Source organism: Lipotes vexillifer, unplaced genomic scaffold, assembly GCF_000442215.2.
Source record: "Lipotes vexillifer unplaced genomic scaffold, Lipotes_vexillifer_v1.1 scaffold504, whole genome shotgun sequence".
Classification (NCBI taxonomy): Eukaryota; Metazoa; Chordata; class Mammalia; order Artiodactyla; family Lipotidae; genus Lipotes; species Lipotes vexillifer.
In genome coordinates, this window is record NW_006785225.1 from 4,956,111 (window position 1) to 4,973,399 (window position 17,289).

Here is a 17,289-nt window from a genome sequence, read left to right on the forward strand (position 1 = left end):
TCTCCTGTTGCGGAGCACAGGCTCCGGACGCACAGGCTCAGCGGCCATGGCTCACGGGCCCAGCCGCTCCGCGTCATGTGGGATCCTCCCGAACCAGGGCACAAACCCGCGTCCCCCACATCAGCAGGCGGACTCTCAACCACTGCGCCACCAGGGAAGCCCGGGAAGTCACCTTTAATAGGATGACATTGGGATAAAATTTCAAAGATGCCTGGTAGTGCCTGGAGAGGCGCTATGCAGGTGGGTGGAGCAATGCACCTCAAGTCCGGGAGGTGGAAGCAGACTTTTCAAGTTTAAGAACTAGGAAAGTGACCAGGCAGACTGGGTGGAATTAGCTAAGGGAAGATTGGTAGGTAGGAGGTGAGGTCAAAGAAGCAAGGACGGGGCAGGACATGTATCCTGAGGCCATTTTAAGACTTTGTGCTGTGGAATATGGGAAAACATTAGCGAGCTTTTAGGAATGGAGTGATATATTCTGTACTAAGATTTAAAAGGATTACTTTGGACAATTTGTTAAAAATAAATTGTAGGGGATATACTTGGAGAAAAAAGAAAATCAGTTAAGCGGTCATTGTAGTGATCCAGGTGAGAGATAAGAGTGGTGAGCTCTCATCTAAGGATCCAAGTGGTGGCTGGGTGAGCGCTCAGAATCAGGATGCAATTCAAAGGTAAAATATTTAGGACTTTTTTATGAATTTTGAAGAGAGAGAGAGAAAATTTTCTGGAACACTCTAAGCATTGCCGTTTACAGAGTTGGAACATTCAGGATGACCAGGTTTGGGGTCTGGGCTAATCATTAGTTTTATTTAAACTTGATAAGTTTAAAATGTCTATGAAATATCCGAGTGAAGGTGTTTGAAAGATAGTTGGATATATCCTTCTAGGTTTCAGGGGAGATGCTGGTGCTGGAGAAAGACATTTGGGCATGATTAGTATAGTTTTTTTGTTATTGTTTGTTTTTTCAGATAAAAGATTGGTGAGATCAGCTAGCAGCAGAGAATGAATATAACTAGAGAAGGGAAGAGGAAGCAGGGGGGCTGACAGAGAGGAAAGGGAAGGGAAGGGAGGAAGTCTGAGGACGGAGGTAATGTGGTGGAGAAAAGTGCTAATTTTCGCTAACACTGTTAAATTTTCTTCCACTGCACTCAGGAACACTAAATTTTTCCTGTCTCCCATATAGTTAATATGTATCACTTGACTAAATTCAGCCAGTGAAATACAACTGGAAGTGTCTTATGCCATTTACCGTGTGGACCATAAAACCCCAGTGTGGTCTTGCAGATTTTCTCCTTCCATGTTGACCATTCTGACTCATTGGGCCATGATGTACATCACTTTTATTGCATGAAACTTTTATGTTTTGAGATATTCTTTTTATTTTTACAGCAGTCAACTTACATTAAATAGTATACTGTCCTTATAGGCCTTGGAGATGTCTAATAAGCACAGAAGGAAAGGTTAGAAGATTTCAGGGGAAGGAGACCACTGCTTATGCAAAAGGGAAGGCTGATCACAGGGCAGCATAGGGATGTCTATATGCTTGAGTCTTGGAGTAAAGGAGACATGGAGACCTAAGTCTGGAGGGTTAAGATGATGCCAGATTGTGGAAGAGCTTTGAATGCCAAAAGAAGAAAGGCATTTGGGGACCTATCCAGTTTTTGTTCAGGGAAGTACAAAGATTAGAGCTAAAGTTTAGCTCTGATGCCAAGATTAGCTTGGCATCAGCTTGAGAGAGAGATCAAAGGAAGTAAGAGGGATAAAGAACCAAGCCATGGGAATAACTAAAGAGAAAGTTAACAAATCAGGTGATGAGTTGTGGGAATGATAAAAAATAGCTGACATTTATTGAATGTTTACCCTGTGCCTGGCTTGGTCCTCAGCACTTTAAAAGTACTAATTTGTCTTCACAGCATACCAGTGAGGCTAATGCTAGTATTTCTGACTTTACAGTGTATTTTAAATACGATATTCTGAAAGTTCCCATGAGGTGGAACTGCAAAATTTAAGCATCAGTAATTGACTTTGACAACTTTTACAAAATTTCATTTAAAAAACTCATTGATGCTTACTTGATTTTGTGATATATATGTATGTACACGTTGAATATTGTATGTTAATGTGGCTTAATATATGATATATTCATATAATATATAATTAAGCTCCCGTAATTCATCTTGTAATTACTTATTTCATTTAATTCTGCTACAGATATGTCCCCGTTTCAAACTTACAGATGAGAAAAATGAAAAGTTTAGAGAAGTTACGAAACTTGTCTAAAGGTACACAGTGAGACAGGGCCAGGGTGGGAGTTACCTGAAACCAAATTTTCTTACACCATATTCAGTGCTCTTTTAACTACATACAAAGAGACTTAAGAACAAGAGAACGGTGAGAAATGGGGGTTGGTCACATATATTGGTATGGTTAAAATAGATTTGAAAAAATACTTTATATGATAAAATATTTTACATATTTAAAATGAATATTTCAATTTTATATTTTTAGTTTTGTTTTCTTATTAAAGAGAAATGTGTTTACATTTGTTTATGTATGTCCTTGAGTTGCTTAAGGCAAATAGTCTAATGATATTTAAAAATACCTATCAACCAAAGTAAATAAATACCTATATTTTCCACACTGTGCTTTAATAAATCTTACAAAGTCCCATTCTGCTCCTTCCTCAGAAAAAGGTGATACTTAGGGGAAGTGTTCAGCCATTAAGATCACGGCCTAAGTTATATCATCACAAGCAATTTAGTTTAAATCAATGGTCATTAAATTTATACAGTAGGGCAGATTCAAGTTACTAGAATAATATCAGTCACGTGTAAAGTTGCAAATGATGTGCTTTCTTGAATGGAAGACAACTGGAGAGGTATTAAATACCGGGTGTGGGAAAGTGCACGTAACATACTTGGCAATTCCACGATGTTTACAGAGCAACACTGTTATACTGTTATTAGCTGTTGAAATTTTTAATTGTACAGTTTATTTCCTTGCAAAGCTATTGTTGACTTTGTTGACATCCAAAGGAGTTACTACTCATGTGAACTTCGTCATGTCTGAAAAGGCACAAACAGTTCTTCAGATCCTCTGGGAAAGTACAATTTCCCTTCTGTCTCAGAAACCTACATTTCTATAAGTGAAGTGGCTTAACAGCTTCATAGGCCTTCTTTTATTACACTGATGTTTTAATTTTAAAGTTTTGTCTAAAAGGACAAAAAATATATAGATAGAATCAAAGGAATATTGGCCAGGAACCTTTTGTTTCAACCACGAAGCTTCTGTCTAGAAGTTTTTCTCTTTTGGAAACAAGAAACTAGGCTAACAGAGATTTTTGGAGGCTTGTCCAGTTTATTTCAAGACCAGTATCCCCTTTTGAAAATAGGGGTCCATATGCCTTTATTCTCAGTCCTTAACTATGGCCACGTAGACATCCATGGCGAACCATCTTCTCTTTTCTTTTCATTTCTATACTTTAGCATGTCTTCAATTATTTTGTCTCTGCGTGCGCACGTGTATGTGTGTGTCTTAGGAGACTCTTCCCATGTAGTCATCCTGGAGGCCTAGGATGACAGCTTATCCTATTTCTGTTTCTCTACTACAATTCCAATCATGCATGCAACTCGTCTTAATTAATACACTCCCTCCTTCCTCATGGGTTCTTGAAGTCCTCAAACTTAACCTCAATTTGCATAGTCAGCAGCACACACTGTCACTGATCACAGACTTAGTTCTTTCCTGATTATACTAACACTTTGTACTTTACTTCCCAAATTACCTCTCCTCCCAGGCTTGTCACAGTTCCTTTCCTTCCCATGCATTTTTTTTTTTTTTTTTTTTTTTTTTTGGCGGTCCCCGGGCCTCTCACTGTTGTAGCCTCTCCCGTTGCGGAGCACAGGCTCCGGCCGCACAGGCTCAGCGGCCATGGCTCACGGGCCCAGCCGCTCCGCGGCATGTGGGATCCTCCCGGACCGGGGCACGAACCCGCGTCCCCTGCATCGGCAGGCGGACTCTCCACCACTGTGCCACCAGGGAAGCCCCATTTCCCATGCATTTTTGTCTGTTCGTTGATCTTGGTTTGATTTTGTTCTTTGCAGCTGGTGCCCTGCCCATGATTTGTTTCCCCTTTTCTTGTAGTTTGTTACTAGAACTCAGCCCCTTTTCCTCGTCCACATCTAGCCCACTGTACCATTTCCATGGGTGGTATTGCAACTCAATTTGCATTAATACCAGATACAGCTCCCAGGTACTATTTGTTGGCAAGAGAAAATAAAATACTTATTCCTTAATAAAACATATATTGAGCACGTGCTTTTTGTCAAGCGCCTATAATTTAGTAGCAACAGTTTCTCTACTCATCTTTAATTGAAAATTCCCTGTTCAGCTCTCAAAACCATATGTCATCAAGTTCAGATAAACACTAACTTCCTAAAAACATGCCTTTTCATTTATGCATTTTAGCCAATGATACATAAAATGTGTCAATATAAATGAATGCACCTAGGGGCACTGGCATATTTCCTCTTAGTCTAAACTTGACACATTAAAACTTGGCAATGATCTCACCTAATTTTGACACAAGGCTTATTATGTGTTCAATACAGTTATGGATGTACAGATTATGGGGGCTTATGAAAAATCGATTTAAACAAATTGACTCTACACAGTAGAAAACCCTCTTTTTCACTACATGAGTTATTCTGTAATGCATATGCATGTACAAAGACATCTAAAGTTTTTTTTTCCAGCCCCACTTTTCAAGGCGCTCAACCGTTACACTCTGAGACAGCTAAGCTCCTGGCTTCTTCGGTCTACACAGGTATCATATTTGTAACCATTAATATGCAGACAGGAGGTGATTAAATGCAGGCATGATAGAATGTGACACCCCATAATAAATGAGAATGAAAAAATGAATTTGTAACCATAAATCATGTATTAAAATTTATGTCACAGGCTTACATTGATGAAGACAAGGTAGAAATAAGATATGAAATAGACCTATTTTTAAAAATTATAATTAAAGGCATTTAAATTTTATGATGTTTTTTCAAATCTTTATCTTTAGGTAGAAAGTTTGACTTCTTGCCCCTGAAGGTAGAATGTTTGAAACCTATGGTTTATAATAAGACATTGGACAGTTACCAGTTTCATTGTAATGCAGATTTTTAACTTTAGCATTTTAAATATGAATGCTCTTATGCATCCAAGACAATGAGCTACTACCATTTTCTCAGAAAAGGAGAAATAAAAAGACACAAAATTATTGAAGTTTAGTCTTACCCACATACTTTACTTGAAAAGAATTTGACTATACAATTGGCTGCCCTGTTGTGTAAAGTTCTACAATTTCATAAAACTTTAAACTTCAAGAGAAGAACCTCACAAATTAAATGATATGAACTTTGATGAGAAACATTAAATGCACAACTGAAAATTTCCAGGAATCCAAAGTACAGCCCCAAACTCCATTGAGAAGGCGAAGACATCCAGGGCATCATTATAAAATATCAAGAGTTGTATTGCAAGAAACTAGCCATAATTTGAATTTCAGATGGATAACATAAGGTAACAATGTTCTTCTCAAAGCATTGCTGGGAATTAAATAAACACGTAAAGCTGTTGTCTGGCTAGTTATAGAAGCTCAAAAACAAACAAGCAAACAAAAAATGATTGTTACTTGTCATGAAACGTCTAATCCTTACCATCTTCAGTTACTTTTGGTGCTAATGATTATGTACATATAAGTGTATATGTGTATATGTGTGTGTGTGTGTGTGTGTGTGTGTGTGTATAATTTTTTGTCACTTTTATTTTTACATGGGACAAAATTATGTTGACTTAGTGAGATGAAGAAAACTTTAAAAATAATTCAGAACCGTGGGCTCATGCTCTAGACTTGTGTGAAACTATGGGTGAGTACACATGCCGGGGGAGGTCTGTAAATTAAAAAAAAAAAAAAGGAAGAAGAAGAAGAAGGGATCCTTGCTCTACTGTTTTTACATTTACACTTTGAAAAACATGATGCTAAAGGTGATATTAGTTGAGCAAGACAACATAATTTCAGCTTCTCTGGAAGCTAGTTGACAATAAGTAGTCCCTTGAGGCAAGATTCTTCCTAGCAGCATTGTTCACTACAATATTTGTTCAAAATTGAGGAGTGATTTGTAAGATCTGTCCCTTCAGGAAAAAAAAGGGGGGTTATGTATGCCATATAGCTAATGCAGAATGAAAAACAACAACAAAAACACCCCCAAAACCCTCAAACCAGAGAAATGAACATATCACCACTTTCCATTTTTCCTTTGAGTGAAAGATTCATTTTGTAGCGTGTAAGTAATCCCCAGTGCAATCTAGCTGAAATATAATAGAGAGGGGGGGAAAAAAAGAGTAAATTTTCACAGAAAGAGCTTTGGCGTCTTAGTGAGCATTTATTATTTCTTCGGCATATTGAGTTCTCTTGAGTTTAATCAAAGAACTTCCTTAGACAGTTCTGTGTTAGATGGTAGAGAGGCTGTGTCCAACAGTGTTTCCTGAACATCTGTATCCCACACCCCTCAGTCACCTTGTTGTTATTGTTATTATTATTATTCCTAGGTTACAGAAGAGAAACCAAGGGTCAGGTAACTTCAGTGATTTTCCCATAGTATAACCTCTCATAACGAGCAGAACTTGGTCCAAAAGCTCATGAATGTGTTGCAAGGACAGAGGGGAAGCAGCTAAGGCTTATTATAAGGACACAGGAGCCAAATGAAGAGGCACAGAAAATGTTTGTCCTCAGGGCCCCTTAAAGAACGTAATTTAAGATACCATAGCAAAATTATATTGTCCCAGTCGCTCCAGGAGAGGTAATGCCGTGGAATGGGTAAGAGTAGAGAGTCTGGGATAAGACTGCCTGTGTTCAAATCTCAGCTCATTCATGTATCGGTTCTTTAAACTTGAGGAGGATGTTCAATCTGCTTATACTTCTGTTTCACGGCACGTAAAATTAGAAGGGTGAGATGCGTATTTCATAGGTATGTGATAAAACTACATTAATGTATTCAGGACAGTGCCTGACTATTGCAAACCTTCCACAACCGTTAGCTGTTAGTAGTATTGTTATTTGAGTTTCCCTGTCACAACTATCTTATGGTTTTGGCTTATTCATGGTTTTTACTCCCTTATAGCTTTTGCTTACTCCCTTCACACCATATGTCTCTCAGCTGCTGTGGACACAAAAATACCTCTCTGTATGCCTCCTATTCAGATTTCTCAGGAAAGTGAGTATAATTGGATTGGTTAGCCACTCTCCAGTGTCCCTTTAGAGCAGTGTCCCTTTAGAGCAGACCATTTCTGTAAAACTACACTGGAGGCTCAGGTACAGATCACAAGTTAATCAGCTCCCACCAGAATTGTGTTGTCTTACAGAATAAAATATGGCAAAATATAGGTAAGTAAAGCCAGCAGTAAGGGTTTTTTTCATTAATATATAGCTTGAACTTTAATATTTCTCCATTTTGTTCTGCCTCCTTTACCCTTACCCTATGGAGAACACTGCAATTAATATTCGCTCCTGATGCACGTCAGAAAGGTGCCAAACAGACCTCTCATACTTCAAACCCAAGATTAAATGGAAAACTAGTAATATAAAGAAGAAACCATGTTAAACCAGCAGGCACTACTTTTGCAAAGCGAGTAGTGGGATGCATACTTGCAGATTAGTGATTGGATTTATCCCACTTTTAAAATTTTTTTAAGAAGATGTTGCGGGTAGGAGTTTATTAATTAATTAATTTATTTTTGCTGTGTTGGGTCTTCGTTTCTGTGCGAGGGCTTTCTCTAGTTGCGGCAAGTGGGGGGCCACTCTTCATCGCGGTGCGCGGGCCTCTTTCACTGTCACGGCCTCTCGTTGTAGAGCACAGGCTCCAGACGTGCAGGCTTAGTAGTTGTGGCTCATGGGCCCAGTTGCTCCGCGGCATATGGGATCTTCCCAGATCAGGGCTCGAACCCGTGTCCCCTGCCTTAGCAGGCAGATTCTCAACCACTGCGCCACCAGGGAAGCCACCCACATGGTTTTTATCTGGAGCAGAGACTGGAGTGATGCTGATTGCATGTATCAGGTATGTTAAAGCATTCGGCTAGACCAGGGCTGTGTAGACGCTTGTGATAGCAAAACAAAAATGTGTCTAATTCATCTTTACAAATGAGATGGGATTTTCCAAATCTCCTCGCAAACATCATGGTTGTATAGTCTCAATCTGGCCTGTAAATTAAATGCAACTCCTAGCAAGCCTCAGCTGCCTACCTCCACACAGATGCCATGAACTATGTAGTTCTCAGTCTCACGGTCCTTTACCTGCAGCCTCCTGAGTCACTCTGAAGGTGTCATGAAAAATAATTATGCATATGTCCCACCTACCATGTATGTCTTTTTTCACTCTCTAGTAATACTGATTTTCTTTTTTTTTTTTCCCTACTTATACTTAAAGGAATTGAATGACCAAGTGCATAAATTAGAAAAAAATTGATAACAATAGCCAGGGGTAAAGCCATATGATTCCATTAGGAGCATTTTCAAAGCAACAGTAAATTTTTATTAAAGTGACTTAAGCAAAAAGTGATTTTTTAAATGATTTAATAAGAAATGTCTTGGTAGATGATTGCTGACAGAAGTCGAGTGGTTTATTGACATTCAGGCTGGCAGTTCTGATTCTCTCAGTGTTCCCTTATATGTGTACTTCACATAGTCACCATATGATGTAGTTGATGTTCAAAGCTAAAAACACTGAGGGGATGTTTCAGGGAAAGAAGATTGCTTTCCAGAAACCCTAAATGACTTCTCCTTACATCTCATTGGCCAGGACTGTGCCCCATGGTCTCTCTCATGTTGATGAGGGAAACTGGGAAAGTTAAAATTTCTGCTGGGACTTAGTATGTCATTTTCTTGTACCAAATAGGTTTTTGTTTTCAAGAAAGAAGATAATAATTGTGAGTGATTAGTCAACTGACAATGTATATTATATGATGATGGTAGAATTTTGTGTAAGAAAAACTTGGATTTGGTACAAGTTTACTGTATAGTAGATGGTCAGATGTGCAGTGACAACTGAAAACATGCCAAAACTTTGGAGAAGGCATTCGTTTTGATGTCTGAATCATACAGTGCAAACTGTGTTTTAAAGGTTAGGCTTGCACGAATCTATACAGGTGATAAAATTGTATTTTAAAATGTGTGTGTGTGCGCACACACATACATACAAACACACCTGTCTTGTGCCAAAACTCAATTGGTAGAAGTTGCCTGGATCAATATATTCATGGGTGTTCTGAGGCTGTCTTTAGGCTCAGAGAGAAAGGGTATTGTGATCCAATATTGATGAAAATCATTGGTGAGGGAGTGATGAGAGATAGATATATGTATTATGTCTGTGTAATTAAGGGGTTTTTACCTCTTATTTAACTGGAACTCTGTTGGCCATGCACAGACTCAATACTTATAGCAATTTGACCATCCAAATACCACTATGGAAAATACAATGCAACGCAATACAACCTAGTACAGTGCAATACAGTTATCTGCCTCTGGATTGATCTCCTTGGTTTTGAAAATACTGAACATTTTCTCTTCAGACACATATTCAACAAAAGCTGCTTTTTTGCGGACCTGATAGAGAAGGAGCTGGCAACATCAGCAGATAAACTTTGCAACATGTAGCGCTGGAAATGGTTTAGGAGAACGTACCCTGGTACTCTAAGGAGAGGAGAGAAAGAAGGAATTAATGTAATAACTTGAGTAACTCGCAAGTGCAGGCTGCTCAAAATCCTACCTTAAAATTTGGAAGGATGCTCACCAAATGCTTCCACCTTTGTTCTGCTGATGTTGCAGTTCCAAAGGTCTGTTCTCTGATGTTGATTCCACTGGATCTGTTCACTGAGGTTGTCACTGGGTTTGTCACTATTACTGCAACAAGTGCTTCCTGCAAGGAAGGGACATGGAAAAATGACCACAAAGCTTGGATATTTTATGCTGCTGCTATTTACTTCAATTTGAGGAGATTAACATTTATTTGGCACCCAAGGCGTCTTAGTCTATTTGGGCTGCTATAGCAGACCAAACATATAAACATATGTTATATGTTTATAAACAACATATATGTTATAAGCAACATAAATTTATTTCTTACAGTTCTGGGCACTGGGATGTTCAAGATAAAGGTGCCAACAGATTCAGTGGTGAGAGCCAGCATTCTGACTCATAGATGGCCACCTACTTGCTGTGTCCTCACATAGCAGAAGGAGGGAGTTCTCTGGGGTCTCTTTTATAAGGGCAGTAGTCCCATTCACTGAAGCCTCCACCTTCATAACCTAATCACCCCCTGAAGGCTCTAGCTCCTGATGCCATCACACTGGGGATTAGGTTTCATCATAGGAGTTTTGGAGAGATACAAACATTTAGTCCATAGCACAGGGCATTCTAGGCTTCTGTACATTTTATACAGTCTCACAGGTATTATATCCTCAATTCAGGATTTCAGTCCAGAGCTCTGGAATCCAAAGCATGTTCTGTTTCTATTTGACATGACATTTCAAAAGTACACTGAGCACACACACACACACACACACACACACATTAATGTAACTATATCTAGGCAGGTTTTATCCTCTTCTTATAGTTGAACTCCTTGATGACAGAGAAGAGCTCTCTTCCTGTTTTTATGTCTCAAAATGCCTAACAACATGCTCAGTAAATGAACAGTCTCAACAAATAATTCAGTTCTAATGTGTTCCAGTGTGTGATGTAAAAGAGTATGTTACATGAGTATGTTCAGTTTGTAAATGTTCATGGTACTATGTACTTACGGGCTGTGTATATCAAGCATGTTTATTAAACATCAGTAAATAATTTTAAAGTACTCACTTTCTGAAGTCATTTGCATACTAACAATAAGCACTTGAGCCCAGGAAGCCTGCTGGGCTCCCAGACCCATCCCCTGCCCTCCAAAGCCCCCACCAGGTCTCATGGGTCCTTGGGAGCATAGGAAGGAGGCAGAGGGGAGAACAGGAGAGGCAGGTGGGAGGGGCTCTCCGGGAGGAGCGGGAGAGGAGCGGAGGGCGATCGCCCCACCCACTCGGGCCTGGGGAGCCTGCTGAGCTCCCAGGCCGGTCCCCTGCCCTCCAGAGCCCACTCCAGGCCACATAGGTTCTTGGGGGCATAGGAGGGAGGCTGGGGAGATCAGGAGAGGCAGGAGGGAGGGGTCCTCCCAGACCGGAGGAGCAGGAGAGGAGAGGAGGGCGTCTGCCCCGCCCACTCGAGCCCAGGAAGCCTGCTGGGCTCCCAGGTGAGGTCCCCTGCCCTCTGAGACCAGGGGTGGGGAGGATGCCTGGGCATTTTCTATTCCTTGAGCCTAAGCCCCACCCCCCACAGTCCCCAGGGCCTTTTCCAGCCCTGTGGGTCCTGAGCATTGTCCCCGCCCACTGCCCAAACCTCGCGGTTGCTTAGGCCCCACCCTCCACAGCCAAAGCCGTCTCCCCGCCCCCCTTTCTTTTGGTCTTTTTCCCTCTTCCTCTTTTTTTACTCTTGTGGTACTGATGCACCTTCCGGTTGTTGACTCATCTATATTTTTATTTTTATATTCTTCCTAACATATCTGTTAGATTCCTAGTCTAATTTTATTTTTTACTTCGTTATTGTTCTTTTTTTTTTTTTCTTGCTGCCCCAGGCGGCTTGCGGGATCTTGGTTCACAAACCCCGGGGGCAGGCCGAAGCTCCTGTGGTGGGAGCTCTGAGTCCAAACCACTGGACTAACAGAGAATCACAGACCCAAGGGAATATCCATTGGAGTGAGGTCTCATGGAATTCCTCCTCTCAGCACCAAGACCCAGCTCTAACCAGTAGCCTACAGATTCCAGTGTTGGAAGCCTCAGGCAAAACAAGACAGGAACACAATCCCACTCATTAAAAAAAAAAGCAAAAAAATATGTCACAGGTGAAGTAGCAAGGTAAAAACCTACAAGAGGGCTTCCCTGGTGGCGCGGTGGTTGAGAGTCCGCCTGCCGATGCAGGGGACGCGGGTTCGTGCCCCGGTCCGGGAGAATCCCACATGCCGCGGAGCGGCTGGGCCCGTGAGCCATGGCCGCTGAGCCTGTGCGTCCGGAGCCTGTGCTCCGCAACAGGAGAGGCCACAACAGTGAGAGGCCCACGTATCGCAAAAAAAAACAAAAACAAAAACAAAACAAAAAACAAACAAACAAACAAAAAAAACCTACAAGACCAAATAAGTGAAGAGGAAATAGGCAGTCTACCTGAAAAAGAATTCAGAGTAATGATAGTAAAGATGATCCAGAATCTCGGGTATAGAATGGAGGCACGGACTGAGAAAATACAAGAAATGTTTAACAAAGATCTAGAAGAACTAAAGAACAAACAAACAGAGATGAACAACATAATAACTGAAATGGAAAAATACACTGGAAGGAATCAATAACAGAATAACAGAGGCAGAAGAACGAATAAGTGAACTGGAAGACAAAATGGCGGAAATAACTGCCAAGGAGCAGAATAAAGAAAAAAGAATGAAAACAATTGAAGACAATCTCAGAGACCTCTGGGACAACACTAAACACACCAACATTCGAGTTATAGGGGTCCCAGAAAAAGAAGAGAAAAAGAGAGGGTCTGAGAAAATATTTGAAGAGATTGTAGTTGAAAACTTCCCTAACATGGGAAAGGAAATAGTCAGCCAAGTCCAGGAAGCACAGAGAGGCCCATGCAGGATAAACCCTAGGAAAAACACACCAAGACACATATTAATCAAGGATTCTTCAATACACGCAAATCAATCCATGTGATACACCACATTAACAAATAAGAAATGAAAACCATATGATCATCTCAATAGATGCAGAAAAAGCTTTTGACAAAATTCAACACCCATTTATGATAAAAACTCTCCAGAAAATGGGCATAGAGGGAACCTGCGTCAACATAATGAAGGCCATATATGACAATCCCACAGCAAACATCATATGCAATGGCAAAAAACTGAAAGCATTTCCACTAAGATCAGGAACAAGACAAGGATGTCCACTCTCGCTACCCTTATCCAACATAGTTTTGGAAGTCCTAGCCACAGCAATCAGAGAAGAAAAATGAAAGGAATCCAAATTGGAAAAGAAGAAGTAAAACTGTCACTGTTTGCCGATGACATGATACTATACATAGAGAATCCTTAAGATGCCACCAGAAAACTACTAGAGCTAATCAATGGATTTGGTAAGGTTGCAGGATACGATATTAATGCACAGAAATCTCTGGCATTCCTATACATCAACACCAAAAAATCAGAAAGAGAAATTAAGGAAACACTCCCATTTACCATTGCAACAAAAGAATAAAATACCTAGGAATAAACCTGCCTAAGGAGGCGAAAGACTTGTACTCAGAAAACTATAAAACACTGATGAAAGAAATCAAAGAGGACATAAACAGTTGGAGATATATACTATGTTCTTGAATTGGAAGAATCAACATTGTGAAAATGACTATACTACCCAAAGCAATCTACAGATTCAGTGCAGTACCTATCACACTACCAATGGCATTTTTCACAGTATTAGAACAAAAAATTTTACAATTCATATGGAAAGAAAAAAGACCCTGAATAGCCAAAGCAATTTTGAGAAAGAAAAACGGAGCTGGAGGAATCAGGCTCCCCAACTTCAACCTATACCACAAAGCTACAGTAATCAAGACAGTATGATACTGGCACAAAAACATAAATATCAATGGTACAAGATACAATGCCCAGAGATAAACCCACGCACATATGGGCACCTAATTTATGACAAAGGAGGCAAGAACATACAGTGGAGAAAAGACAGTCTCGTCAGTAAGTGGTGCTGGGAAAACTGGACAGCTACATGTAAAGGAATGAAATTAGAACACTTCCTAACACCATGCACAGAAATAAACTCCAAATGGATTAAAGACTTAAATGTAAGACCAGACACTATAAAACTCTTAGAGGAAAACATAGAAAAAACACTCTTTGACATAAACCACAGCAAGATCCTTTTTGACCCACCTCCTAGAGTAACAGAAACAAAAACAAAAATAAACAAATGGGACCTAATTAAACTTAAAAGCTTTTGCACAGCAAAGGAAAGCATAAACAAAACAAAAAGACAGTTCTCAGGATGGGAGAAAATATTTGCAAATGAAACATCAGACAAAGGATTAATCTCCAAAATATACAAACAGCTCATGGAGCTCAATATCGCATTTCACCAGGGAAGACATACAGATGGCCAAGAGGCACATGAAAAGATGTTCAGCATCACTAATTATTAGAGAAATGGAAATCAGAACTGCAATGAGGTATCACCTCACACTGGTCAGAATGGCCATTATCAAAAAATCTAGAAACAGTAAATGCTGGAAAGGGTGTGGTGAAAAGGGAACCTTCCTGCCCTGTTGGTGGGAATGTAAATTGATACAACCACTATGGAAAACAGTGTGGAGGTTCCTTAACAAACTAGAAATAGAACTACCATATGACCCAGCAATCCCACTACTGGGCATATATACCCTGAGAAAACCATAATTCAAAAAGAGACATGTACCACAATGTTAATTGAAGCACTATGTACAATAGCCAGGATATGGAAGCAACCTAAGTGTTCACTGACAGATGAATGAATAAAGAAGATGTGGCACATATATACATTGGAATATTACTCAGCCATAAAAAGAAACAAAATTGAGTTATTTGTAGTGAGGTGGATGGGCCTAGAGTCTGTCATACAGAGTGAAGTAAGTCAGAAAGAGAAAAATGTCATATGCTAATGCATATATATGGAATCTAAAAAAAAAAAAAGTACTGATGAGCCTAGTTGCAGGGCAGGAATAAAGAGGTAGACATAGAAAATGGACTTGAGGACGTGGGGTGGGAGGGCGAAGCTGGGGCGAAGTGAGAGTAGCATGACATATATACACTATTGAATGTAAAATGGTTGGCTGGTGGGAATCAGCAGCATAGCACAGAGAGATGGCTGGGTGCTTTGTGATGACCTAGAGGGGTGGGATAGGGTGGAGGTGAGGGAGGCTCAAGAGGGAGGGAATATGGGAACATGTATATGCATATGGCTGATTTGCTTTGTTGTGCAACAGACAGTAACACAGTATTGTGAAGCGATTATACTCCAGTAAAGATCTATTTAAAAAAAAAAAGACGTGCAAAAAAAATAAAAATAAAAAATAAGCTTACAACACACCACACAAAAAGACCAATTACAGGTTGAGAAAAAAACGTCATATCTGCAATGACATGTGCAGAGAAAATGACGTTAACTATCGAGTTCTTAAAATAACAAGCTATGAAGCATAACCAAATCTGTAAAGTTAAGGGAAATTTACATTCTATAAAAACTGTTGAAGTTGTTTTTACCATAAATATCTATGAATATCTTCAGTAAGACTGATATAAATGTGTCAATTTGTCTCTTTTGGATTTATATGCCACATACTGCCTTGGAGAACTTGAAACAGTTTACACTGTTAACAGTGCATCTCTGAGAATTCTAAATGTACTTACCTTGTACATTAAATCAGCAGATTTCAAATTTTTTTTGATCATGACCCTTAGTAAGAAAATATTTCATACCCAAAGCCAACACACACACACACACACACACACACACACACACACACACAAACACAAACACACATGCAACAAAAGCAATTGTTTTACAAAAAGAATAATGATTACTGTGTTACATTATTTTAATTTTCCCTCTTCTATTTGTTTTACTTCTGTTTTATTTGTTTCACTTCTTTTCTCTTTAATTCTTTTCTCCATTTTATAAGAATCTGTCTCCAAAACCACAAAATTAATTCCATGGCTCACAGAATCAAGTGTTGGCAAACATTTTTCTCTAAAGGGCCAGAGAGTAGATAGTATAGACTTTGTGAGCCATACGAGTCTTTGTCATAACTACTCAATTTTGCTGCAACTATTCAACTCTGCCATTGTAGCGTGAAAACAGCCATAAGTAATACGTGAACAACTGAGCGTGTTTGGGTTCTGATAAATCTTTATTTACAAAAGCAGGCTTTTGCTCAGATTTGGCCCACAAACATTAATTTTTCCACTGTGGGATCATAATGACTAAGGGATCATAAGGCTCAGTTTGAAAAATATTTCTTAAAAGTAGCTATTCTCAAACATTTGATCCCAGGACCTCTTTAGGATCCTAAAATTATTGAAGCAAACAGATTTTTATGTGGGTTATATCCCTCAGTATTTATCCTATTAGAAATCAAAACTGAGAAATTTAAATACACATTTATTTATTTAGTTAAAATATATTTCACGTTAATGTAAATGCTATGTTTATGAAAAAATAGTTGTTTCAGACAACAAAGAAAATGACTGATAAGAGTGGTGTGCTTTTACATTTCAACCAATCTCTTTAATATCTGGATTTAAAGAACAGAGCTGAATTCTCATTTCTATTTTCGCACTCAATCTGGTGAAGCACAGCACATTATTTTGATTAAATTATATGAAGAGAATCCAGACTCACACTGATATGTATTGAAAAAGGGAGGAGTATTTTAACAGCCTTATCAGATAATTATGGATATTCTTTTTTGATATTATACAAAAACTTCATAAATGGTAGTTTCTTAAATGTTAGCTGTAAGAATCTGAACACCATATTAACAAATACATGTTAATATCATCATTGATTTCTCCAGAAAAGTCTCTAATTATTGGCAAGCTTTCAAACTCATGGTAGTAGATACACATTTTTCAAAGTATAATGTTTGCTTGAAACTTTAATTTTTTCTCTGGTAACACATACTGTCAGTTATTTTCATTGAAGCGACAGGATCATTTCATTCATTTGGGGGGAAAGATCTGCCTAATTAATACCCAAGTCTGAATACCATAATTTATTTATGTGTAGTAAAGAATTTAACTTTGCCCTAAAAGAAGTCTGACCTATGTTCTCAGGTTCTTGCCCTAAAAGAGGTCTGACCTATGTTCTCAGGTTCCAAGCTCTTAGACTGTCATGCCTATATGAGTGTTGTTGTTTAACTTGGGACCTTGGACCATGCCAGATAATAACAATGTGATATAGGGTTGGGGCTTTGGGTCATACCATATGAACCTGATCTTCACGGGGCTGAAGATTGAGTTTATCCATGTGGGCAGCCAACCAGGTATGTATGACCAATAAAGGCTAGATACTAAGGAAAGAGTGAGTTTCCCTAGTGGAAAATAGTCCATGCATATTGCC